The sequence below is a fragment of the Silene latifolia genome, chromosome 3 (genome assembly GCF_048544455.1).
Source record: "Silene latifolia isolate original U9 population chromosome 3, ASM4854445v1, whole genome shotgun sequence".
In the NCBI taxonomy this organism is placed as follows: domain Eukaryota; kingdom Viridiplantae; phylum Streptophyta; class Magnoliopsida; order Caryophyllales; family Caryophyllaceae; genus Silene; species Silene latifolia.
Window position 1 is genome coordinate 14,513,205 of NC_133528.1, and position 27,252 is coordinate 14,540,456.

Below are 27,252 nucleotides of genomic sequence, written 5' to 3' on the forward strand. Positions count from 1 at the left end.
TGTCTATACTACTAAAGAAAAGTGTTGATTACAGCCTTTTAAAAATTACTTTTTGAAAATTACAGCCTTATTTAACAAAATTATGGTGTAAGACGGAAATAAAAATGATAGAAAATGCGACACAAAGATTGATAGGCCACCCAATTTAATGTAATTGTGGTGTAATTAACACCTAGATTCTATTAACCAAATGAGATAAATCCCATACATCATTCATAAAGTTCTTTAATTGCTTATTACAAGAGAACTAATGCCCTTATATAGGCTACTAATGACTTGGGAAATAAGAAACAAAAGATATAATAACCAAGCTACCCTTAGCCTCATTTTGATGTGTATCATATGATCTCCCACACGGGGAGACGTTAGGCAAGCGCACTTCCATCGTACTATGGAAGTCACCCACCTAGGCCATGAGTCTTGTTGATCATTGACCCCGTCCTGGTAAGGAATTAGTTTTTGAAAGCTACCCATCTATTGTTGATGGGTTGTATATAATTTGCAAGTTGTCCTTTAATGTAGCGAAAATTTCTTAGTCTAGTGTCTAAGACAGAGGTATTATGGACAACAAGTAGCAGGTTTGAATTCCTCTCCCTCTTTTGTAATGCGACTAAGTAGTAAGTACCCACTTTGTTAGACAAAAAGAAGCTTTAATGTAATGAAATAAATATATAAAAAGTCACATACAATATAGTTTCGATTTGATCGCATACGAAAAGCTGAAGACTAGGCACTTAGAGTTCCTTTACGTAATAAGTGATTACATTATGAGCTTGATTTTGCGTGGCACTTAGTGAGGCCAAACAAAACAAGAAATGGCTTAAAAAAAAAAAAAAAAAAGATGGATGTGTCACAGTGCCGTGCGACCATCCGAAGCCCATACTGAGCTAAGGAACGATCATCTACAGCAAACCGAGCAATCTACTAATCACCGGCAGCCATTAATCACGCTCTGATCACACGGCTATTGGTTCATCAACCATTTGTAAATAGAAGCTTTACATTAACTGATAGCACTGCGCATGACTGCGCAGGAAAGGGCAGGGTTATACTATCTACAAAATCAAGATTATAAGACACAACACATATTCTAAACAGCAAGTAAGCACGTTCTCAACAACTTCATGACCGTAAAGGGTAGTAGTTCAAGAAACGTGCAACCTAGTGCGAAATTAGGTCATAAATATTTTTCAATACAAAGGAAGGTTGCTCTAAGAAAGGTACAAGCAATTGCGTGTTCTTGAGTACAACTCCGTACCTGATTAACAAAGACGGTGTCAATTAGGTCATAAATATTTGCTAGTACACATCATAAGAGTAGACAATAGAAAAAGCTGGAGAGTTCAATATGAACAGCTGAACATTCACTTCCATGACTATGATGGTAATAACTAAGACAGTTCTGAAAATAGCATTTGCTTTGCAAGCAAAAATCAAGTAATCAGTTCACATTTGGGATTTTTCGAGAAGAAGAAAATAGCAAACCGAGGCCGTTAATCACACTCTGATCGCACAGCTATTGGTTCATCAACCACACGTTGTCTCCTGCCTCTGTAGATCTCAAGGATACAGACGTACAAGCCTATAGAACAAATCCTGTTCAAGTAAGGTCGTGTCTTGTGCTCTATTTTATCTTAATATATACATGCGTTTTATTGAATACTTTTCTGAAGTGGGTTCGATTCTTAAGTAAACTATTTTTTCCTCGGTAAGATTCTTAAGTAAACTATTTTTTCCTCGGTAATCTGAATGTACAGCTCATAAAAATCACATAATAAGTGATTACATTATGAGCTTATATATCTGAAAAGAGAGAGGAAGTCCGTCATAGGCCTCGATTTTGATACGCCATTGTTTTATTGTTCTGCAAAGCACTTCATATGGTGCTTAACTAATGAATTAATCATAGATAAAATAATTGCGGAAAAAAAAATGGAGATAAAAATAAAATCAAAGCTAAAAAGGGATGAATAGTAACCGATGGTACAAACTGTAGAAGGGATATGACTAAATGAGTTTGTTCGAGAAAAGACTAGCAAAGTTGAAGTTTTATGCGACTCATGCTTGTTATATCAAGTCATTTAGATACGGTGGTTATAAATTATAATGTCACTCGGAAATGTACAATGTCACACGAAAAATATTTTAGAAAAAAATATTAGTAGTCATATTTTATTAATGCTTGTACAAAGCGTCTTGTTTGTGACCTCTCATAAAAAGGGAAAGGGGACAAGGTGGGGCACTTCCCATGTGCTTCCTCACTCACCTCCTATGGATATTTTGTGAGAGGAAATGGTATCCGTCACAAGCTTGTGACGGATATCGCCGTCTTCAATGAGATTTTGTGATGCTCGTATATAACAACTTCATACGAGCGTGTGTCTTATCTTCAACGCTATCGCTCCCTTAAAGCATGGGTTAGTTCTGATTTTCGGGAAGATTGAGTTATTGGAAATGTATGCTTATTAACAAAAGCAAATGGATTTGATTTACGTCATTTTATATCGGTGGTGGAGCGCGCTGTCACGCCCTCATTTCTTCGGGTATGAAATAGGCCGTGCGCCACTTGAGTCAAGGCGAGAGTCTTGACACAAGTCAGACAAAACCCATTGACAAGTATCACTCGGAAGAATATGGCTCGTAATAACAATGCGAAATAATAGATGTGCGGAAACATCGCAAAGTATTACAATATATAATAAATAATAAGTAATGTCTTACAAGAGAATGATTACAAGATTGTTACAAGATTGTAGGAATACAATTCTTGTAAATATATAAAGAATTGGATAGAAAATGAATACAAACTGAATGAATGAAAATGAGGCCTAACGCCTTCTATTTATAGGCCTAGGAATTGTGATGGTTGGTGTGAAGGGGTGCCTCTTGGGAAAAGGTGTGAATAAGGGGGAATGAACCTCCTTATTCCTCTTCATGTGTAACGGCCAAAAGAGATGTATGGAACGAAAGGGTGCGACCTTCGTTCCTCTTGGAATGGCGGCAAAGGGTGAACCATCACGTCCCTTGGAGTGTGGCGCCAAAGTGTGAACCATCGCGTCCCTTGGGGTGTGGCGCCAAAATGGTGGGTGAGGGGGATGTTTTGGATAGATACAATCAAAGGGAATGTATCTATCAAGAGGGATGTATATATGTATATGCTTCTCTCTCACAAGGGAATATTCCTTCAAGATAAGGATAAAGATAGGGATAAGGATGAAAGTAGGGGATGTATGTGGATCTTTCCTATAGGGTGGTAATATCATCCATGTTCCAACATAGTCAATTAAAAAATTTGGAATTTGACTCCAGGTAATGCCATTAATTTACCTAAGCAATTCGCAAATAATCACCACTATCAACAATAATTTTGTAGCTCAAAGACGTCTTGCCTACTATTTGCAGCCCAAAGAGAATAACTTTGGTTTCGGCTAATAATGCCCACATTATAACAACAAAACTCGGCCCCAACGTATTCAGGCTATGGTGATGGTGCTCTCCATCTTCTAGGTTCATACATTTATTATCAACAAATTATCTCACATAAATCATAGATACATTGTAGCCCAATCGTATGTTAGACATCTACTCCGCACCTAGTCACCGCCTCTCGTAGATCTCAAGGATACGGAGGTACAACCCTATAGGAAAGATCCTGTTCAAGTAAGGTCATGCCTAGTAACTAATTTTGACCTAATATAAATACGCGTTTTCAATATTACTTTGCCGGTGTGGTTAGAATTATAAGTAACTACTTTTTTCCTCAATATTCGAATGTCTCGCTTATAAAAATCATACTAAAATCAAGTGATAGCTTTATGATTTTAGGCTTTGATATTGAAACGACATTGCTCTCTTTTTAGTTAAGATTTAGATGTAAATTGTCCAGCTTTAACGTATCAAACCCAGGTCATAACACTATCGGTTCACATTCATTTGTATTCATAAAAGACATTGGCTTGAGTCACATTCATCGTAGTTGTATGCGTTGTTTCTACTTTCACATCATTTTTATCAATAATTTGCACGAAACTATCATATCAATTGTCCGACTGATGCTAGGAAATCAACATTGAACGCCACATGATATACAAAGTTCGACTCGTATTATCTTCATCATAATGAAACACAAACATGAATCACCATTCATTTAAAAAGGATGGTTGTTCAATCAAAGGGAAAATCACGCTCAACAGAGGAACGATGACTAAATGCATACGACAAAATTCGTATAAACAAAACCAGTGAAACTCCATGAATGCCCTAGTTTTGGGACACCTATATAGAACCATCCACAATCTACAATTATAATTGCTTCGATTCAATTGACATGGCTATTTTAAATTTTTTTCCAATCAACATTCGCAACATACATTATAATTGCTGCAATTGGCGTGACTAGTAAATTTTCGGATATCATTATCAGTTTTTTCCAATCAAAAACCAGTCACAATCTACACTTATGTTATAATTGTTCCGGTCTACAATTCTTGTTGCTCCAGACATGACTATAATTCCAATTATTTTAAAACAGATTCAAATTCTTCCAACTAAACGCAAGTTTCATCACGTCATGATACAGCGAGCAAGGAAGGATTAAATTTTATTTTAACTTGTAATAGCAGAGGGCGACGAACGCAGGCCCCCATCAAAACAAATGGGTGACGTACGAGATCCCTCCAAGGTAGGTCGTTAGGTAGGCAACAGTCCAGTGTGCAATGAACGTCGCCAACCTAGGTCATAAGTCTTCCTGATCACTTATTGACCCAGTCAAGGTAAGTTACGTTCTAATTGTCCAATCGTTCAATATTTATATTAGTTGTATTCTCTTCTTTTAAGTTCCTTGTCAATGTGGGAAATAAAAAGCTATAGAATATTTTGAACTTCTAAATCCAAAAAATTTCATTGTCTATACTCTTGTCAAAACAAATTTTATAATAATTCTCTCATATGTTATAGGTCGGTCCAATAGAAGAATGAGCCCACTAAAGAAATAAGAATAAACAGCAAAACAAAATAAAACTCACGGTACTGTGTAACCTCCTCCTTTTTAATTATAAAACCCGTCAATCTCATTGCTATGAACTCCATCCCTACCAGGCTGCCACCTCCTCTGTTCATGCCTCCATAACCCCAACAATCACCGAAGATATCACCTTCGCTTAACGCCCCTCCATATAACAGTGCCATGGAGGTATGTATTGCACCGTGATTAATTAGGTTGCGATCATTTTGAGTGGCAATCTTTTTATTAAAATTAGTCGTCAATACAGAACTCGTTCCGACTTTTGCACTATCATTCAAATTGATTGATCTGGGAAGAAGGCTCTCATTAATGTCGTGGATGGTTCGTTGTATTGCTCCTATAGCTGATAAGTTGGAAGCAATTGATTGATCTCTATTCAGTTAAAGGTGTTTCCTACTGTAGGACAATGGTATTTAAATTTATTTTAGGTTTGATCCGCAATCAGTTGTCATGGCCGAAACACTTGTCATAGCCTCATAGGTGTTGCATTCGACCCAAAGTTAATACTGAACGGTATAAAACTATGACCTAAATCGTTGCTTTATCAATATTGTGCTCGACATTGTACGGAGTATATTTTATTACATTGTGTATCCCTATCCATGCTCTATTCCTGAACATTTCATTCTTGACACGTCGACCTGCACTCGTGTTGGATACTTCAAACAAGTAATCTCAGCCTGATCTACCATTACTGGGCTTCGCTATTAACAGGTGGTTTTTTCGAGGCAGAAAGCTTAGAGCGTGGCAAGAGTCTTCAATTGATATTACTGGGCTTCGCTATTAACATTAACATTTTACTTGAAATGGGCAGGGGTCGCGCGAACGCAGACCCCCACAGTAAAAAATTATGACGTACGATCTCCCACTTGGGGAGACGTTAGGCTGGCGCACCTCGCAAAGTCGCCAATCTAGGCCATGACTTGATCATTGACCCCGTCCAGGTAAGTAAGTAATTAATTTTTGAAAGCTACTCATCTATAGTAGATGAGTTGGTAATTAATTTGTTAACTGCCCTTCTCTTAACTTATATACGTTTTCTTTTCTCATTCTTTTCATTCATGACCGATGTGGTAATTTAATAGATATGTATTCTAAAGCCAATAGATACTCCAGTTCTAGGAATTTTTAAGATCCAGAGCCGAAAACTCGATTTTCTATCATGTCCTTCTCTCTACATATTTTTGAAACAACTAAAAGAAAATATTACTCATCCTAGTGTGCATATCTATTTTTTTTTTTTGGAGGGAAGAGGAGTGTTTAATTATACATCCAAGCCGACTTCGATGTCCATCTAGGCTAGGAGGTGTATTAATAAAGCTTAACGACTTCGATTTCCTGCGGCTAATCGAGTAAAAATAAAGTTTAAAATGATGAGAACTTGACACTTTCATCCATGATCATGCCGAAAGACTTGCAGGGTGTACTTAGATCATTGTTGTAAGTAATCCATGGTTAGTTGTTGACAATGTAAATGGGACGGAGTGTTTATTTTTGGCGGATTCAGCCATACAAGTTTTGTGTTCGTTTGATTCTTTGTTCATCATATACTTATCTATTACTTTAGCTTATTTTCAAGCTAATTGGCGTGGAACACATAACGGAACGACAACCGGTTAAAAAGAACAAAAGATGTGTCGATGACCTTGCGACCATCCCAAGCCCAATAATGGTCTAGGGAACGATCCTCTACAGTGAACCAACAATCTAGCGATCGCTGGTCGCTATTAATCACGCTCTGATCGCACGGCTATTGGTTCATCAACCACACCGATCACCTGTCTCTGTAGATCTCAAGGATACGAGGTACAACCCTATAGGAAAGATCCTGTTCAAGTAAGGTCGTGCAAAGTCTCCTATTTTGAACTAACATAAATATGCGTTTTCTATACTACTTTGCCGGTGTGGTTAGAATTATAAGTATTTAGACTACTTTTTTCCTCAATAATCTGAATATATCGCTTATAAAAATCATACTAAAATCAAGTGATAGCATTATGATCTTAGGCTTTCATATTGAAACGGCATTGTTTTATTGTTCTGCGAACATATTGTGCTTAACTAATTTTAGGCTTTGATATTGAAATAACGGCGTTAGAGAAGTCGCTAGAAGCCTAGAAGATACTGCCTCCGATTTTTTGGAATTGCTCTCTTTTTAATTAAGATTTGGATGTATTTGTCCAGCTTTAACGTATCAAGCCCAGGTTATAACACTATCGGTTCACATTCATCTGTATTCATAAAAGACATTGACTTAAGTCACGTTCATCGTAAGTTGTATGCATTGTTTCTACTTTCACATCCTTTTTATCAATAATTTGCCCGAAACTGTAAACTTTCATTTACGATTGCCAAAAAAATCATATCAATTGTCCGACTGATGCTAGGAAATCAACATTGAACGCCACATGATACACCAATTTCAACTCACATTAGCTTCATCACATAAATGAAACACAAACATGAATCACTTTTCATTTAACACAAAAAAAAAAGGATGGTTCGCTGTTCAATCAAAGGCAAAATCACGCACAACAAAGGAACGATGACCAAACGCATACGACAAATTTAGTTCTACAATCAATGGAGGTGATGCGAGAGGCAAACAACCATCGAAAAAATCAAATTAAGGTGCACATTAAAACAAACTTGACATGACTATTTTAAATATCATTGACATCAGACCTTTTTCAATCAACATTCATAATATACATTATAATTGCTACAATTGACGTTACAATTATTTCAAATTCATTGTGGATCCTAAATTTGCAAACCCAATCAATTCGAATTATTTTAAAACAGATTCAAATTCTTCCAACTGAATGCGTTAAATAACGTCAAGATACAGTGAGCAAGATCGGAATAAATTTTATTTTAACTTGTAATAGCAGAGGCCGGAATAAATTTTATTTTAACTTGTAATAGCAGAGGCCGCGCGAACGCAGGCCCCCGTCATAACAAATAGGTGACGTACGAGATCTCTCCAAGGGAGTCGTTAGGTAGGCAACAGTCCAACGTGCAATGGACGTCGCGAACCTAGGTCATAAGTCTTCCTGATCACTTATTAACCCCGTCAAGGTAAGTTATGTTATGATTTTCCAACCGTTCGATATTTATATTAGTTGTATTCTCTTCTTTTAGGTTCGTTGTCGATGTGGGAATTAAATAGCTATATAATATTTTGAATTTTAGATCCAAAAAATTCATTGTCTATACTACTAAAGAAAAGTGTTGATTACAGCCTTTTAAAAATTACTTTTTGAAAATTACAGCCTTATTTAACAAAATTATGGTGTAAGACGGAAATAAAAATGATAGAAAATGCGACACAAAGATTGATAGGCCACCCAATTTAACAGAATTGTGGTGTAATTAACACCTAGATTCTATTAACCAAATGAGATAAATCCCATACATCATTCATAAAGTTCTTTAATTGCTTATTACAAGAGAACTAATGCCCTTATATAGGCTACTAATGACTTGGGAAATAAGAAACAAAAGATATAATAACCAAGCTACCCTTAGCCTCATTTTGATGTGTATCATATGATCTCCCACACGGGGAGACGTTAGGCAAGCGCACTTCCATCGTACTATGGAAGTCACCCACCTAGGCCATGAGTCTTGTTGATCATTGACCCCGTCCTGGTAAGGAATTAGTTTTTGAAAGCTACCCATCTATTGTTGATGGGTTGTATATAATTTGCAAGTTGTCCTTTAATGTAGCGAAAATGTCTTAGTCTAGTGTCTAAGACAGAGGTATTATGGACAACAAGTAGCAGGTTTGAATTCCTCTCCCTCTTTTGTAATGCGACTAAGTAGTAAGTACCCACTTTGTTAGACAAAAAGAAGCTTTAATGTAATGAAATAAATATATAAAAAGTCACATACAATATAGTTTCGATTTGATCGCATACGAAAAGCTGAAGACTAGGCACTTAGAGTTCCTTTACGTAATAAGTGATTACATTATGAGCTTGATTTTGCGTGGCACTTAGTGAGGCCAAACAAAACAAGAAATGGCTTAAAAAAAAAAAAAAAAAAAGATGGATGTGTCACAGTGCCGTGCGACCATCCGAAGCCCATACTGAGCTAAGGAACGATCATCTACAGCAAACCGAGCAATCTACTAATCACCGGCAGCCATTAATCACGCTCTGATCACACGGCTATTGGTTCATCAACCATTTGTAAATAGAAGCTTTACATTAATCGATAGACTTTGCGCATGATGCGCGAGAAAGGGCAGGGTTATACTATCTACAAAATCAAGATTATAAGACACAACACATATTCTAAACAGCAAGTAAGCACGTTCTCAACAACTTCATGACCGTAAAGGGTAGTAGTTCAAGAAACGTGCAACCTAGTGCGAAATTAGGTCATAAATATTTTTCAATACAAAGGAAGGTTGCTCTAAGAAAGGTACAAGCAATTGCGTGTTCTTGAGTACAACTCCGTACCTGATTAACAAAGACGGTGTCAATTAGGTCATAAATATTTGCTAGTACACATCATAAGAGTAGACAATAGAAAAAGCTGGAGAGTTCAATATGAACAGCTGAACATTCACTTCCATGACTATGATGGTAATAACTAAGACAGTTCTGAAAATAGCATTTGCTTTGCAAGCAAAAATCAAGTAATCAGTTCACATTTGGGATTTTTCGAGAAGAAGAAAATAGCAAACCGAGGCCGTTAATCACACTCTGATCGCACAGCTATTGGTTCATCAACCACACGTTGTCTCCTGCCTCTGTAGATCTCAAGGATAGGACGCTGCCTATAGAACAAATCCTGTTCAAGTAAGGTCGTGTCTTGTGCTCTATTTTATCTTAATATATACATGCGTTTTATTGAATACTTTTCTGAAGTGGGTTCGATTCTTAAGTAAACTATTTTTTCCTCGGTAAGATTCTTAAGTAAACTATTTTTTCCTCGGTAATCTGAATGTACAGCTCATAAAAATCACATAATAAGTGATTACATTATGAGCTTATATATCTGAAAAGAGAGAGGAAGTCCGTCATAGGCCTCGATTTTGATACGCCATTGTTTTATTGTTCTGCAAAGCACTTCATATGGTGCTTAACTAATGAATTAATCATAGATAAAATAATTGCGGAAAAAAAAATGGAGATAAAAATAAAATCAAAGCTAAAAAGGGATGAATAGTAACCGATGGTACAAACTGTAGAAGGGATATGACTAAATGAGTTTGTTCGAGAAAAGACTAGCAAAGTTGAAGTTTTATGCGACTCATGCTTGTTATATCAAGTCATTTAGATACGGTGGTTATAAATTATAATGTCACTCGGAAATGTACAATGTCACACGAAAAATATTTTAGAAAAAAATATTAGTAGTCATATTTTATTAATGCTTGTACAAAGCGTCTTGTTTGTGACCTCTCATAAAAAGGGAAAGGGGACAAGGTGGGGCACTTCCCATGTGCTTCCTCACTCACCTCCTATGGATATTTTGTGAGAGGAAATGGTATCCGTCACAAGCTTGTGACGGATATCGCCGTCTTCAATGAGATTTTGTGATGCTCGTATATAACAACTTCATACGAGCGTGTGTCTTATCTTCAACGCTATCGCTCCCTTAAAGCATGGGTTAGTTCTGATTTTCGGGAAGATTGAGTTATTGGAAATGTATGCTTATTAACAAAAGCAAATGGATTTGATTTACGTCATTTTATATCGGTGGTGGAGCGCGCTGTCACGCCCTCATTTCTTCGGGTATGAAATAGGCCGTGCGCCACTTGAGTCAAGGCGAGAGTCTTGACACAAGTCAGACAAAACCCATTGACAAGTATCACTCGGAAGAATATGGCTCGTAATAACAATGCGAAATAATAGATGTGCGGAAACATCGCAAAGTATTACAATATATAATAAATAATAAGTAATGTCTTACAAGAGAATGATTACAAGATTGTTACAAGATTGTAGGAATACAATTCTTGTAAATATATAAAGAATTGGATAGAAAATGAATACAAACTGAATGAATGAAAATGAGGCCTAACGCCTTCTATTTATAGGCCTAGGAATTGTGATGGTTGGTGTGAAGGGGTGCCTCTTGGGAAAAGGTGTGAATAAGGGGGAATGAACCTCCTTATTCCTCTTCATGTGTAACGGCCAAAAGAGATGTATGGAACGAAAGGGTGCGACCTTCGTTCCTCTTGGAATGGCGGCAAAGGGTGAACCATCACGTCCCTTGGAGTGTGGCGCCAAAGTGTGAACCATCGCGTCCCTTGGGGTGTGGCGCCAAAATGGTGGGTGAGGGGGATGTTTTGGATAGATACAATCAAAGGGAATGTATCTATCAAGAGGGATGTATATATGTATATGCTTCTCTCTCACAAGGGAATATTCCTTCAAGATAAGGATAAAGATAGGGATAAGGATGAAAGTAGGGGATGTATGTGGATCTTTCCTATAGGGTGGTAATATCATCCATGTTCCAACATAGTCAATTAAAAAATTTGGAATTTGACTCCAGGTAATGCCATTAATTTACCGGCAATTCTGCAAATAATCACCACTATCAACAATAATTTTGTAGCTCAAAGACGTCTTGCCTACTATTTGCAGCCCAAAGAGAATAACTTTGGTTTCGGCTAATAATGCCCACATTATAACAACAAAACTCGGCCCCAACGTATTCAGGCTATGGTGATGGTGCTCTCCATCTTCTAGGTTCATACATTTATTATCAACAAATTATCTCACATAAATCATAGATACATTGTAGCCCAATCGTATGTTAGACATCTACTCCGCACCTAGTCACCTGCCTCTGTAGATCTCAAGGATACAGAGGTACAACCCTATAGGAAAGATCCTGTTCAAGTAAGGTCATGCCTAGTAACTAATTTTGACCTAATATAAATACGCGTTTTCAATATTACTTTGCCGGTGTGGTTAGAATTATAAGTAACTACTTTTTTCCTCAATATTCGAATGTCTTGCTTATAAAAATCATACTAAAATCAAGTGATAGCTTTATGATTTTAGGCTTTGATATTGAAACGACATTGCTCTCTTTTTAGTTAAGATTTAGATGTAAATTGTCCAGCTTTAACGTATCAAACCCAGGTCATAACACTATCGGTTCACATTCATTTGTATTCATAAAAGACATTGGCTTGAGTCACATTCATCGTAGTTGTATGCGTTGTTTCTACTTTCACATCATTTTTATCAATAATTTGCACGAAACTATCATATCAATTGTCCGACTGATGCTAGGAAATCAACATTGAACGCCACATGATATACAAAGTTCGACTCGTATTATCTTCATCATAATGAAACACAAACATGAATCACCATTCATTTAAAAAGGATGGTTGTTCAATCAAAGGGAAAATCACGCTCAACAGAGGAACGATGACTAAATGCATACGACAAAATTCGTATAAACAAAACCAGTGAAACTCCATGAATGCCCTAGTTTTGGGACACCTATATAGAACCATCCACAATCTACAATTATAATTGCTTCGATTCAATTGACATGGCTATTTTAAATTTTTTTCCAATCAACATTCGCAACATACATTATAATTGCTGCAATTGGCGTGACTAGTAAATTTTCGGATATCATTATCAGTTTTTTCCAATCAAAAACCAGTCACAATCTACACTTATGTTATAATTGTTCCGGTCTACAATTCTTGTTGCTCCAGACATGACTATAATTCCAATTATTTTAAAACAGATTCAAATTCTTCCAACTAAACGCAAGTTTCATCACGTCATGATACAGCGAGCAAGGAAGGATTAAATTTTATTTTAACTTGTAATAGCAGAGGCCGCGCGAACGCAGGCCCCCATCAAAACAAATGGGTGACGTACGAGATCCCTCCAAGGTAGGTCGTTAGGTAGGCAACAGTCCAGTGTGCAATGAACGTCGCCAACCTAGGTCATAAGTCTTCCTGATCACTTATTGACCCAGTCAAGGTAAGTTACGTTCTAATTGTCCAATCGTTCAATATTTATATTAGTTGTATTCTCTTCTTTTAAGTTCCTTGTCAATGTGGGAAATAAAAAGCTATAGAATATTTTGAACTTCTAAATCCAAAAAATTTCATTGTCTATACTCTTGTCAAAACAAATTTTATAATAATTCTCTCATATGTTATAGGTCGGTCCGATAGAAGAAATGAGCCCACTAAAGAAATAAGAATAAACAGCAAAACAAAATAAAACTCACGGTCTTGTGTAACCTCCTCCTTTTTAATTATAAAACCCGTCAATCTCATTGCTATGAACTCCATCCCTACCAGGCTGCCACCTCCTCTGTTCATGCCTCCATAACCCCAACAATCACCGAAGATATCACCTTCGCTTAACGCCCCTCCATATAACAGTGCCATGGAGGTATGTATTGCACCGTGATTAATTAGGTTGCGATCATTTTGAGTGGCAATCTTTTTATTAAAATTAGTCGTCAATACAGAACTCGTTCCGACTTTTGCACTATCATTCAAATTGATTGATCTGGGAAGAAGGCTCTCATTAATGTCGTGGATGGTTCGTTGTATTGCTCCTATAGCTGATAAGTTGGAAGCAATTGATTGATCTCTATTCAGTTAAAGGTGTTTCCTACTGTAGGACAATGGTATTTAAATTTATTTTAGGTTTGATCCGCAATCAGTTGTCATGGCCGAAACACTTGTCATAGCCTCATAGGTGTTGCATTCGACCCAAAGTTAATACTGAACGGTATAAAACTATGACCTAAATCGTTGCTTTATCAATATTGTGCTCGACATTGTACGGAGTATATTTTATTACATTGTGTATCCCTATCCATGCTCTATTCCTGAACATTTCATTCTTGACACGTCGACCTGCACTCGTGTTGGATACTTCAAACAAGTAATCTCAGCCTGATCTACCATTACTGGGCTTCGCTATTAACAGGTGGTTTTTTCGAGGCAGAAAGCTTAGAGCGTGGCAAGAGTCTTCAATTGATATTACTGGGCTTCGCTATTAACATTAACATTTTACTTGAAATGGGCAGGGGTCGCGAATGACACACCCCACGAAAAAAATTATGACGTACGATCTCCCACTTGGGAGACGTTAGGCTGGCGCACCTCGCAAAGTCGCCAATCTAGGCCATGACTTGATCATTGACCCCGTCCAGGTAAGTAAGTAATTAATTTTTGAAAGCTACTCATCTATAGTAGATGAGTTGGTAATTAATTTGTTAACTGCCCTTCTCTTAACTTATATACGTTTTCTTTTCTCATTCTTTTCATTCATGACCGATGTGGTAATTTAATAGATATGTATTCTAAAGCCAATAGATACTCCAGTTCTAGGAATTTTTAAGATCCAGAGCCGAAAACTCGATTTTCTATCATGTCCTTCTCTCTACATATTTTTGAAACAACTAAAAGAAAATATTACTCATCCTAGTGTGCATATCTATTTTTTTTTTTTGGAGGGAAGAGGAGTGTTTAATTATACATCCAAGCCGACTTCGATGTCCATCTAGGCTAGGAGGTGTATTAATAAAGCTTAACGACTTCGATTTCCTGCGGCTAATCGAGTAAAAATAAAGTTTAAAATGATGAGAACTTGACACTTTCATCCATGATCATGCCGAAAGACTTGCAGGGTGTACTTAGATCATTGTTGTAAGTAATCCATGGTTAGTTGTTGACAATGTAAATGGGACGGAGTGTTTATTTTTGGCGGATTCAGCCATACAAGTTTTGTGTTCGTTTGATTCTTTGTTCATCATATACTTATCTATTACTTTAGCTTATTTTCAAGCTAATTGGCGTGGAACACATAACGGAACGACAACCGGTTAAAAAGAACAAAAGATGTGTCGATGACCTTGCGACCATCCCAAGCCCAATAATGGTCTAGGAACGATCCTCTCTGAGTGAACCAACAATCTAGCGATCGTTTGGTCGCTATTAATCACGCTACGATCGCACGGCTATTGGTTCATCAACCACACCCAGATCACTGTCTCTGTAGATCTCAAGGATACAGAGGTACAACCCTATAGGAAAGATCCTGTTCAAGTAAGGTCGTGCAAAGTCTCCTATTTTGAACTAACATAAATATGCGTTTTCTATACTACTTTGCCGGTGTGGTTAGAATTATAAGTATTTAGACTACTTTTTTCCTCAATAATCTGAATATATCGCTTATAAAAATCATACTAAAATCAAGTGATAGCATTATGATCTTAGGCTTTCATATTGAAACGGCATTGTTTTATTGTTCTGCGAACATATTGTGCTTAACTAATTTTAGGCTTTGATATTGAAATAACGGCGTTAGAGAAGTCGCTAGAAGCCTAGAAGATACTGCCTCCGATTTTTTGGAATTGCTCTCTTTTTAATTAAGATTTGGATGTATTTGTCCAGCTTTAACGTATCAAGCCCAGGTTATAACACTATCGGTTCACATTCATCTGTATTCATAAAAGACATTGACTTAAGTCACGTTCATCGTAAGTTGTATGCATTGTTTCTACTTTCACATCCTTTTTATCAATAATTTGCCCGAAACTGTAAACTTTCATTTACGATTGCCAAAAAAATCATATCAATTGTCCGACTGATGCTAGGAAATCAACATTGAACGCATACATGATACACCAATTTCAACTCACATTAGCTTCATCACATAAATGAAACACAAACATGAATCACTTTTCATTTAACACAAAAAAAAAAGGATGGTTCGCTGTTCAATCAAAGGCAAAATCACGCACAACAAAGGAACGATGACCAAACGCATACGACAAATTTAGTTCTACAATCAATGGAGGTGATGCGAGAGGCAAACAACCATCGAAAAAATCAAATTAAGGTGCACATTAAAACAAACTTGACATGACTATTTTAAATATCATTGACATCAGACCTTTTTCAATCAACATTCATAATATACATTATAATTGCTACAATTGACGTTACAATTATTTCAAATTCATTGTGGATCCTAAATTTGCAAACCCAATCAATTCGAATTATTTTAAAACAGATTCAAATTCTTCCAACTGAATGCGTTAAATAACGTCAAGATACAGTGAGCAAGATCGGAATAAATTTTATTTTAACTTGTAATAGCAGAGGCCGGAATAAATTTTATTTTAACTTGTAATAGCAGAGGCCGCGCGAACGCAGGCCCCCGTCATAACAAATAGGTGACGTACGAGATCCCTCCAAGGGAGTCGTTAGGTAGGCAACAGTCCAACGTGCAATGGACGTCGCGAACCTAGGTCATAAGTCTTCCTGATCACTTATTAACCCCGTCAAGGTAAGTTATGTTATGATTTTCCAACCGTTCGATATTTATATTAGTTGTATTCTCTTCTTTTAGGTTCGTTGTCGATGTGGGAATTAAATAGCTATATAATATTTTGAATTTTAGATCCAAAAAATTCATTGTCTATACTACTAAAGAAAAGTGTTGATTACATAACCTTTTAAAAATTACTTTTTGAAAATTACAAACCTTATTTAACAAAATTATGGTGTAAGACGGAAATAAAAATGATAGAAAATGCGACACAAAGATTGATAGGCCACCCAATTTAACAGAATTGTGGTGTAATTAACACCTAGATTCTATTAACCAAATGAGATAAATCCCATACATCATTCATAAAGTTCTTTAATTGCTTATTACAAGAGAACTAATGCCCTTATATAGGCTACTAATGACTTGGGAAATAAGAAACAAAAGATATAATAACCAAGCTACCCTTAGCCTCATTTTGATGTGTATCATATGATCTCCCACACGGGGAGACGTTAGGCAAGCGCACTTCCATCGTACTATGGAAGTCACCCACCTAGGCCATGAGTCTTGTTGATCATTGACCCCGTCCTGGTAAGGAATTAGTTTTTGAAAGCTACCCATCTATTGTTGATGGGTTGTATATAATTTGCAAGTTGTCCTTTAATGTAGCGAAAATGTCTTAGTCAGTGTATGCAAGACGGAGGTATTATGACATGACAACAAGTATTGAGTTTGAATTCCTCTCCCTCTTTTGTAATGCGACTAAGTAGTAAGTACCCACTTTGTTAGACAAAAAGAAGCTTTAATGTAATGAAATAAATATATAAAAAGTCACATACAATATAGTTTCGATTTGATCGCATACGAAAAGCTGAAGACTAGGCACTTAGAGTTCCTTTACGTAATAAGTGATTACATTATGAGCTTGATTTTGCGTGGCACTTAGTGAGGCCAAACAAAACAAGAAATGGCTTAAAAAAAAAAAAAAAAAAGATGGATGTGTCACAGTGCCGTGCGACCATCCGAAGCCCATCTTGAGCTAAGGAACGATCATCTACAAAGAAACCGAGCAATCTACTAATCACCGGCAGCCATTAATCACGCTCACGATCACACGGCTATTGGTTCATCAACCATTTGTAAATAGAAGCTTTACATTAATCGATAGCATGCGCATGATTTGCGCGAGAAAGGCAGGAGGTTATACTATCTACAAAATCAAGATTATAAGACACAACACATATTCTAAATAAAGCAAGTAAGCACGTTCTCAACAACTTCATGACCGTAAAGGGTAGTAGTTCAAGAAACGTGCAACCTAGTGCGAAATTAGGTCATAAATATTTTTCAATACAAAGGAAGGTTGCTCTAAGAAAGGTACAAGCAATTGCGTGTTCTTGAGTACAACTCCGTACCTGATTAACAAAGACGGTGTCAATTAGGTCATAAATATTTGCTAGTACACATCATAAGAGTAGACAATAGAAAAAGCTGGAGAGTTCAATATGAACAGCTGAACATTCACTTCCATGACTATGATGGTAATAACTAAGACAGTTCTGAAAATAGCATTTGCTTTGCAAGCAAAAATCAAGTAATCAGTTCACATTTGGGATTTTTCGAGAAGAAGAAAATAGCAAACCGAGGCCGTTAATCACACTCTGATCGCACAGCTATTGGTTCATCAACCACACGTTGTCTCCCGCCTCTCGTAGATCTCGAGGATACGAGACGCATGCCTATAGAACAAATCCTGTTCAAGTAAGGTCGTGTCTTGTGCTCTATTTTATCTTAATATATACATGCGTTTTATTGAATACTTTTCTGAAGTGGGTTCGATTCTTAAGTAAACTATTTTTTCCTCGGTAAGATTCTTAAGTAAACTATTTTTTCCTCGGTAATCTGAATGTACAGCTCATAAAAATCACATAATAAGTGATTACATTATGAGCTTATATATCTGAAAAGAGAGAGGAAGTCCGTCATAGGCCTCGATTTTGATACGCCATTGTTTTATTGTTCTGCAAAGCACTTCATATGGTGCTTAACTAATGAATTAATCATAGATAAAATAATTGCGGAAAAAAAAATGGAGATAAAAATAAAATCAAAGCTAAAAAGGGATGAATAGTAACCGATGGTACAAACTGTAGAAGGGATATGACTAAATGAGTTTGTTCGAGAAAAGACTAGCAAAGTTGAAGTTTTATGCGACTCATGCTTGTTATATCAAGTCATTTAGATACGGTGGTTATAAATTATAATGTCACTCGGAAATGTACAATGTCACACGAAAAATATTTTAGAAAAAAATATTAGTAGTCATATTTTATTAATGCTTGTACAAAGCGTCTTGTTTGTGACCTCTCATAAAAAGGGAAAGGGGACAAGGTGGGGCACTTCCCATGTGCTTCCTCACTCACCTCCTATGGATATTTTGTGAGAGGAAATGGTATCCGTCACAAGCTTGTGACGGATATCGCCGTCTTCAATGAGATTTTGTGATGCTCGTATATAACAACTTCATACGAGCGTGTGTCTTATCTTCAACGCTATCGCTCCCTTAAAGCATGGGTTAGTTCTGATTTTCGGGAAGATTGAGTTATTGGAAATGTATGCTTATTAACAAAAGCAAATGGATTTGATTTACGTCATTTTATATCGGTGGTGGAGCGCGCTGTCACGCCCTCATTTCTTCGGGTATGAAATAGGCCGTGCGCCACTTGAGTCAAGGCGAGAGTCTTGACACAAGTCAGACAAAACCCATTGACAAGTATCACTCGGAAGAATATGGCTCGTAATAACAATGCGAAATAATAGATGTGCGGAAACATCGCAAAGTATTACAATATATAATAAATAATAAGTAATGTCTTACAAGAGAATGATTACAAGATTGTTACAAGATTGTAGGAATACAATTCTTGTAAATATATAAAGAATTGGATAGAAAATGAATACAAACTGAATGAATGAAAATGAGGCCTAACGCCTTCTATTTATAGGCCTAGGAATTGTGATGGTTGGTGTGAAGGGGTGCCTCTTGGGAAAAGGTGTGAATAAGGGGGAATGAACCTCCTTATTCCTCTTCATGTGTAACGGCCAAAAGAGATGTATGGAACGAAAGGGTGCGACCTTCGTTCCTCTTGGAATGGCGGCAAAGGGTGAACCATCACGTCCCTTGGAGTGTGGCGCCAAAGTGTGAACCATCGCGTCCCTTGGGGTGTGGCGCCAAAATGGTGGGTGAGGGGGATGTTTTGGATAGATACAATCAAAGGGAATGTATCTATCAAGAGGGATGTATATATAGTGTTGCGAAACTTTAGATTAGCAATGGCAGGGGCCGCGCGAACACAGGCCCCCATTATAACAAATTATGACGTACGAGCTCCCACTTGGGGAGACGTTAGGTAGGCACCCCTCCAGCGTGCAATGGAGGTCACCAACCCAGGCAATGAGTCTTCTTGATCACCCATTGACCTCGTCCAGGTAAGTGATTTGCTTGATGCCCATCCTTATGTATTTATATGAGGTGTATTCTTCTGTATGCTTCCTGATCGATGTGGGATACGAAAAGCTGTAGGACTATTAGGCCTCTGCCATCTTAATTTTGATTTGAACCTTGAGATCCAATACTTTGTCGATCTAATCTACATGGTCAGCAGATGTAGAGTTAATATATTTGTTTAAATTATTATATTTGATGTAACACAATGCACAATTTTTTAGGGGTTTAGATGTATTGATTGAAATGAAATCTAACACATAAATTACCTAACAGAATGAGAAATTTAGTACTTATGACGTATGCGGTTTAAGCATTTTTAAATTGGAGATATGGATACTATACGAAAAATACTACACGCACATGTCAACTAACTTAGATGGTAAAGTTTGAGAAGTGGTATTCATGACTTGGTTCAAATCCTGTCAACATTAAAACCGCCCTTACGACTCCTATTGGACCAAAAAAAATACGGCAAGCACTACCATGCCATTTTTTTGTGATTCTTTTTTTTTAGACAAACGTGTACTATTTTATAGAAACTATAAAAACGGACATTACATAGTTAAGCTACCAAACAAACTGGGGGTAACTAGAAACCCCATAACAACTTGAATTACAACAAACCGAGCTACTAATATCACAAGAGTTATTAACAGAAAGACGACACTTTTTAAATGGAGGATGAAAATAGTCTTCAAACTGAATCATTTCAGCCTCCTTTCTTTTAGTTGATTTAGCCGCTGCAACATTGTTGAAGTACCTGCAAAGAAAAACAGAACAGTTGACAGTAGTAACCTGAGATCTTTTCCTCAAATTGACACCATCTCGAGCCACACGACCATGGCAAAAGGAGTGAACCACCTTACGATTACGACTCTTGCTAAAATTTTCTTTGAGCGCAGCAAAGTGAAACTGAACCAAGGAGATCTTACTAACTAAAGAAAGATCTGGTGAAAGTCGAATTTTCTTATCCACTTGAAGAATAACCTCTTCTTGGACCAACTCAGTACTCTTGGGATTAAAATCGGTATTCTTAAAATGCTCCTCATACAAAGGAACAGAAGAAGGAACTACTGCTTCCCTTGAATTTTCTTCATGGGGAGTTCCCATCTGGATAGAGTTTTTAGAGACGAGGGGGCGAACCCTCAAATAAGACAAGGATCCTGGGTGAAAAAACTGGAGATTCCTCCCGAGCAACAAATTTTCATAGTCTTCAGACGAAAGATGTAATTTGTTTCTGGATTGTTTTTTCTTGGAGAAAGTGTAAGTTGTAGGTTTTGCGGTAAAGGAATGGGAGGTACTGTCTTTATCTTCTGCTCGCAAAGACGGGTCAGCTTCATAATTGCTATCAAAATCCATGGTACTAACAGAACTAATCTCATCTCCTTGATGAGTATCAACAACCGCATTGCTAAGCATTGTCACATTACTACAAGATGCTATTTCACACTTGTCAACCACAGCAGCACTGAAAAGAGGTTTCTTACCTTTATTAGCAGTGTTCAACGGGTCAAAAATTGAAGCAACGCGATTTCCGTTAGGGTACACTACCAATCTGTCAACCACGGCAAGAAGCTCACGATTTGCTTCTTTATTGTTCGGGTCAAGACGAACAACCTGCTTAAAGTCCTTCATAGCCTTCTTAAGGAAATTCGACTGTTTATAAGCAAAGCCTCTTCGATAATAAGCTTTAACATTGCAGGGATCAAATTTTAAGACAAAGTTGCAGTAAGAACATGCTTGATTATAATGAGAGAGTTTCAATTCGCAAGTGCAAGATTAAGAATAAGAGAAAGGGCTAGGGAAGAGGTAGTATGCTGATCATGAAAAGGCGAAAAGCCAAGAAAACATAAAAGGTTAAGGGCTTGTTTGTAAAGGCTGATTGCTAGGGAGAAATTATCTTCCTTGAACAGAGAATTGCCCCTATCTTTCATCATTTGAATACTGTATATAGATGGCTCCCCCATACTCATAATCCACCTAATTAAGTCCTCATCCTCCACATCATTGTCATCGAAAATAAACAACTCACTAAGATTGAGAAGAAACGATTGATAATCCATAGAAGCAAGAGCTTGAGAACAAGTACACAGGAGCGAACAAGGGATGACCAAACAGGCGAGAAACGAAAACGATAGCAAAAATTGACGAAAAGGACTACTACAACCAAACCAGTGCCACCACTACAAGGCCTGGCCAACCACCCAAAAGATGCTCGATCACGGGACCAAAGCTCAAACTGACAGCCACAACCAGAGAAACGAACCCTCTAACCTCCAGACAAAGATCAGAAGTAGGCAGGAAAAACCCCAACCCAAAGATAAAAAACCAACAACCTCCTAGAACTACTGATAACAGTCAGTCAACCAAACACTTGAGCCACTCAAAAACGAAAAGGATGGCCATTAAGTCAACAAAGAGAAAAGACCAAGCCAACCAATCAGGCGAAGCCCAGAACATGAACAAAAAACTTGGAATCGCCTGAGCACACAGATTCATAAGAGCCCCAAAACATCCATCCCACTCAACTAGTTCATGAATCAAAAACAAGCTTGAATAGAAATTATGAGCAAACAGAAAACCATTAACGGATAAAGATAAATCCAATTAGGTACATACCAACAAAGATCAGCGGACCCGAGTCGATGGGGACCACCTGAAAACGGAGACTGAGGTTGGGGCAGAGGCCGAAGGAGTCACAGACAGAGGTAAAAGGAGGAAATATAGAAGCTCCGATCAAATTAAAATTTTAAAAGGAGATCGAGCGACGGAAACCGCCAGAGACCGGCTGTGAACAGCCAAACCCCTGGCGGAACCCGTGTGGAAGGCAGGTATGGTAGGGGGACGGCGGTGGTAGCAGTTCAGATCCTTAGGGGTGAAGGGAAGAAAGAGAGAGAAAGAAGAGCGAGAAAGCGGTGTTTAAATCCTTTTCGTCTTGGATGTATAATATTTTTTTGTGATTTGTTACAACTAAATTACTTGTATGGACGCCTAGTATTCGAATAGTAAGTTGTAAGGGGGAAATCCCGTTGTCGGCAAATATATGATGGGAATGAATGTGGTTTGCCAATTGCGAGTAAGTTTTACAATTATTTTGATTTTAAAGATGGATTTTAATAAGATATTAATTTCTTTGGGGGTCTAACGAAGCGTGGTTTTTAGTCGCATTACAATAGAGAGTGAGATTCGAACCTGAGACCTATTGTCCACAATACTTCCGTTTAAAGCACTAGACAAAGGACATTTTCGGTGTTCTTATAAGAGTGTAATGTACTTAATCAAAACTCTTTTTTTAGTAATGCTCAAAAAATAAATTGATGTAGGTCAGATTTTGAAATGTTAACATCCTGATCCACAACCGTCGTAACACAATGTCAATAAGATGAGATATGTACATTTGGGCTATTATTTGTCCTCACTTAAGCCCAAAAGCACAAGGCCTTGTTACTACTCCAGCAACCAACACCTATATGACAAGGTGACCTCTGGCACCTCCGACATCTAGTCTCCACCTCGTCATTGACGTCTTCCTCTCCGTTCTCAGCCATCACCAAGTTTGTTTGCAATTTTTCCCAAATTGAATGCAAGGGTTTATGCAAATTACATTAATTCGATCCTTCACTATCCACTAATCCAGTATCCCCACACACATCATTTCGATCCTTCTTTTTTGTATCTTTATTTGTTCTAATTTTATGTTACTAGTGAACCAATCCCAACTTTTAGTACTCCTTATTATGTTTGATATTTATTGATATATACAAGCCTTAGGGTTGTATTTAAGGATTCAAAAGAGGAAATAAACGCTTAAATCAAGCATTAATGACATCAATAGACGTGTAAAATTATCATACATACCTACTTTAATTCCACTAAAGGAAATACATTAAATCTATAAAATCTTATTAAAAGCCTAGCTTCAAAAGGCCACGTAGACAATGCCACGTAGGATAAAGAAAAGCCACGAATGAATTTGCAATGTCACATCTTAATCCGCGTGTCACTCTAATCTATAAAATTTTATTAAAAGGCTAATTGAAACACCTATTAAATGTCACGTAGACATCGACTAAAAGCCACATAGGGTTATAAATGTCACGTAGACATCGACTAAAAGCCACCTAGCAATAAATTATTTTTTAATCCTCTTTTTTCCTTCTTTAAAAAAAAAACAAAATCGGATTAGTAATCCCTGTTCTTTTACTCCACCCACATATGAATCAACTACATATACAATTTTCAAAATATCATCTTCCCCAATTTTTTTGCCAAAATACCTTTGGATTGCCGATGTCCGCGTTGAAATATATTTCTATCTATACATTATAGTTAAATGACTAGTTAAATCATCTATAAAATACCATTAAAAAACTAACTTGAGTAGTTTCTAATTGCCATGTGACAACTCTCAAAAACCTCCTAATATGCTATAATATTTCATGTCTAATTAAGTTCTAATAATAATAATAACACATTCAAGATGTTTTATTATGCATTTACTCTACTTTTGTTTTTCCTCTTCTTTCATTCATTGTAAGTTTGTAACCTAATTTTAACCTTTCATCTTACTCTTGAATTCTTAATCTTAATGAATGTTATAACATTTTATATATATATATATATATATATATATATATATATATATATATATAAGTGAAATTACATATCTTTTGTGTATATCTTGGTATTGATTTTTTTTTTTATGGATTTTTTAACATTTCTATTAGTAAATTAAATATAACCTCTTTATTTTGTTGTGTTTTATAGGATTCAATGTCATGATCTTCTTTGATGTGAACGCTTTATTGTTATGTTGTAAGTTACTACTTTCACTTATTGTTTTATTTTTCCATTTTTTTATTTATTTAACCCTTTAATTTTCATATATGTATAGTTTCTATTCTTACCAGCTTTGAATTCAACATGACAAACAAAACCTTATATTTCACCTCATTCATAATTTTTTTTTTTAAAAAAAATATAACATGCAAACACAAAAAAAAAAAATGATGCAAACCCTTTATCTCCCTCCCAAAACTTTGGTTATCAATTTACCCTATTTATTTAATTTTACTATCTTCTTAATGATGATCTTTTTGCTTTCCTACACCATTATATAACAATAATCATAATTTCCATGTTATTCAAAAAATTGGTATATAAAGTACAATAATATAAAAAGGCAAGACTAAATATTTCACTAAGCCATGTGTCATAAAAAAATTCATTTTTTATTATCATGTGTCACATGCTTATTAGTAAAATAAATTTAAAAAATATAAAGTCTCAAACATACAAAATAAATTAAAAACAATTGATTCAAACATTTTATCTCTCACTCATAACTTTAGTCATCAATTTACCCCATTTATTTAACTTTATTATTTTTATTTAATGATGATCTTTTTGCTTTCCCCTCACCATTATATAACAATCAAAATTTCCATTTTATTCCAAAAATTGGTATGTAAAGTTTACATAGATAACTAGTTTTATTCCCGTGCAAAAAATGCACGGGTCGTAATAGCAGGCGCTATCATTAGATACATGAACATATAATTTAGCGTGATTAAGTGTTCAATACCGTGATAATATAAATAGTCCATATTTGGAGATTCGAATATTTGATAAATACTCCCTCCTATTCTAAATAACTGTCCCATTTGCCATTTCCGTCTATTCACATAACTGTCCCATTTGCCATATTTGGACATGGTTTTTTACTTTCCTATCCTTAGCTCTTTTCTTTGATTACCACCCATAACCCATCATATTCAATACTTTTCATTATTTAATTCATATATTCTTACCTTTATACAATAATTTTCATTATTATAGCTATATTCCTTAATTTTCGTGCCATTGTCCAAATGAGACACTTATTCGGAATAGGAGGGAGTATTAGATTTGAATATTAGATAATGTACAGTCGTATTTTATTAGAATTATATTAAAGGTATTTGAAATGTTAGATCCGTTGAATATATGTAAATTGCAATATTTTATGTAAATTGTGACATTTTAACTTATGTTTTAACATAAGTAATTAAAATTAGAATAAGAGATGAGAATAGAAATTGTGTTGAGAAGAGAGGGTAATTAAATAAAATAAGAAAACATGGGGGGACCCACATGTAAAAACTCAGCAGCCAATCAAAAACTAAGAAAAAACTCAGCTTTTATACTATGTAGATACGAATTCTCATTGACCCGTCTTAAAATTAAAATAGATATACTTCTCTTAAATGAAAATTTATATGCTATTATTATTTACGCTTTTAAATTGTCTTTATGACAATTGAACATTTGAACCTCACCCAAAACTTAAAGTTCAACGACACTAAGAACCAGGGGCGTTTTTGTAGGGGTTCAGGGGGTATAATTGAACACGTCACTTGCTCCGACCCGTCTTCAGCAAGACTAACTGCATTAACTATTAGTAGTGTAATGGTATGAGCGGTTTTTTAATTCCCAAAGGTTAAACCTCACAACTGACAAATCTTATTTTGTTTTGTTTGTTGGTCTTAATTTCAATTGTTATCATTAAATATTTGTCATTATGTTTTTCCACTTAAGTTTTTCCCCAATTGATAGATTACTTTTGGTATTTGATCTCATTAGTTACTTTTACTTGTTAATTCTATCTAGCATATTGTAATGAGTTTTATCAAATGTTTCAATATAACATAAAAAAAAATTTGGGTACCAATGTTATTTTAAGAAAAAAATATTATATTTATAGATTTAACGATAAATATAAATAACGATTTTAGCTTTAAAAAAAATTCTCTATAAAAGTCGAACCCCCATTAACGAAGCACAAATTCTCCCTTATGACGGAGGGTATCCGTCACAAACTTGTGACGGGTACCATATTGTCTCACAAAAAACCCATAGGGGTGAGAGAAGGAGCACATGGGGTGGGTGCCCACCTTGTCCCCTCTACCCATTTTCACTCACAAAATAACCGTCGCAAGATCTGACCCGTCACAAGGAAGACCTACTGTTAACGAAGTTCTAGAAACGCCACTGCTAAAAACCTGAAGAGCCCATCTAATTTATATATGTATAACATAATAGCAAAAATTATGTTAAGTAATTAACCCAACTAAATTATATGTAATCCCCTCTTTTTACCTACCCCTGGAATTTTTCAGGCAGCCGCACTCTTCATCTCACTCTCACCCTTTTAATTTGTCATCTTTTTTTCCCTTCCCTAGAAGAATGCATCCTTCCCATCATCTCTTCTTCAATAACCCTACTCATTCTCAAGTCTAACCCTCACTCACTATCATCTCATATTCCGCCGCACTAATCTCTCCATCATCCTCCAATTTCCGCCTCATCAACATACATATTCTATAATGGCTTTCAAATCCGAATTTAATGTCAATACTCGAGTTATATACTCAAGTGTAATATAA

At 36.2% G+C, this 27,252-nt stretch overlaps 9 non-coding genes and 2 pseudogenes across 9 annotated transcripts; all 11 read right to left on the minus strand.

Annotated features, from left to right (window-relative positions):
• Window positions 1-845: 845 nt before the first annotated feature.
• LOC141650440 (small nucleolar RNA U3) lies at window positions 846-1,032 on the minus strand. The gene has a single exon (XR_012546472.1). It is a non-coding gene; the product is annotated as a small nucleolar RNA U3 (small nucleolar RNA).
• A 378-nt stretch (window positions 1,033-1,410) lies between these two features.
• LOC141650437 (small nucleolar RNA U3) lies at window positions 1,411-1,614 on the minus strand (annotated as a pseudogene).
• A 3,005-nt stretch (window positions 1,615-4,619) lies between these two features.
• On the minus strand, window positions 4,620-4,780 carry LOC141650127 (U1 spliceosomal RNA). The gene has a single exon (XR_012546184.1). It is a non-coding gene; the product is annotated as a U1 spliceosomal RNA (small nuclear RNA).
• A 1,054-nt stretch (window positions 4,781-5,834) lies between these two features.
• On the minus strand, window positions 5,835-5,975 carry LOC141650105 (U1 spliceosomal RNA; annotated as a pseudogene).
• A 679-nt stretch (window positions 5,976-6,654) lies between these two features.
• Window positions 6,655-6,869, minus strand: LOC141650433 (small nucleolar RNA U3). The gene has a single exon (XR_012546468.1). It is a non-coding gene; the product is annotated as a small nucleolar RNA U3 (small nucleolar RNA).
• Window positions 6,870-7,950: 1,081 nt separating this feature from the next.
• LOC141650026 (U1 spliceosomal RNA) lies at window positions 7,951-8,112 on the minus strand. The gene has a single exon (XR_012546090.1). It is a non-coding gene; the product is annotated as a U1 spliceosomal RNA (small nuclear RNA).
• A 967-nt stretch (window positions 8,113-9,079) lies between these two features.
• LOC141650439 (small nucleolar RNA U3) lies at window positions 9,080-9,290 on the minus strand. The gene has a single exon (XR_012546471.1). It is a non-coding gene; the product is annotated as a small nucleolar RNA U3 (small nucleolar RNA).
• Window positions 9,291-12,847: 3,557 nt separating this feature from the next.
• Window positions 12,848-13,010, minus strand: LOC141650071 (U1 spliceosomal RNA). Its single transcript, XR_012546133.1, has one exon. It is a non-coding gene; the product is annotated as a U1 spliceosomal RNA (small nuclear RNA).
• Window positions 13,011-14,881: 1,871 nt separating this feature from the next.
• On the minus strand, window positions 14,882-15,099 carry LOC141650435 (small nucleolar RNA U3). Its single transcript, XR_012546470.1, has one exon. It is a non-coding gene; the product is annotated as a small nucleolar RNA U3 (small nucleolar RNA).
• A 1,082-nt stretch (window positions 15,100-16,181) lies between these two features.
• Window positions 16,182-16,343, minus strand: LOC141650869 (U1 spliceosomal RNA). The gene has a single exon (XR_012546880.1). It is a non-coding gene; the product is annotated as a U1 spliceosomal RNA (small nuclear RNA).
• Window positions 16,344-19,656: 3,313 nt separating this feature from the next.
• LOC141650765 (U1 spliceosomal RNA) lies at window positions 19,657-19,817 on the minus strand. The gene has a single exon (XR_012546781.1). It is a non-coding gene; the product is annotated as a U1 spliceosomal RNA (small nuclear RNA).
• Between the last annotated feature and the right edge of the window lie 7,435 nt (window positions 19,818-27,252).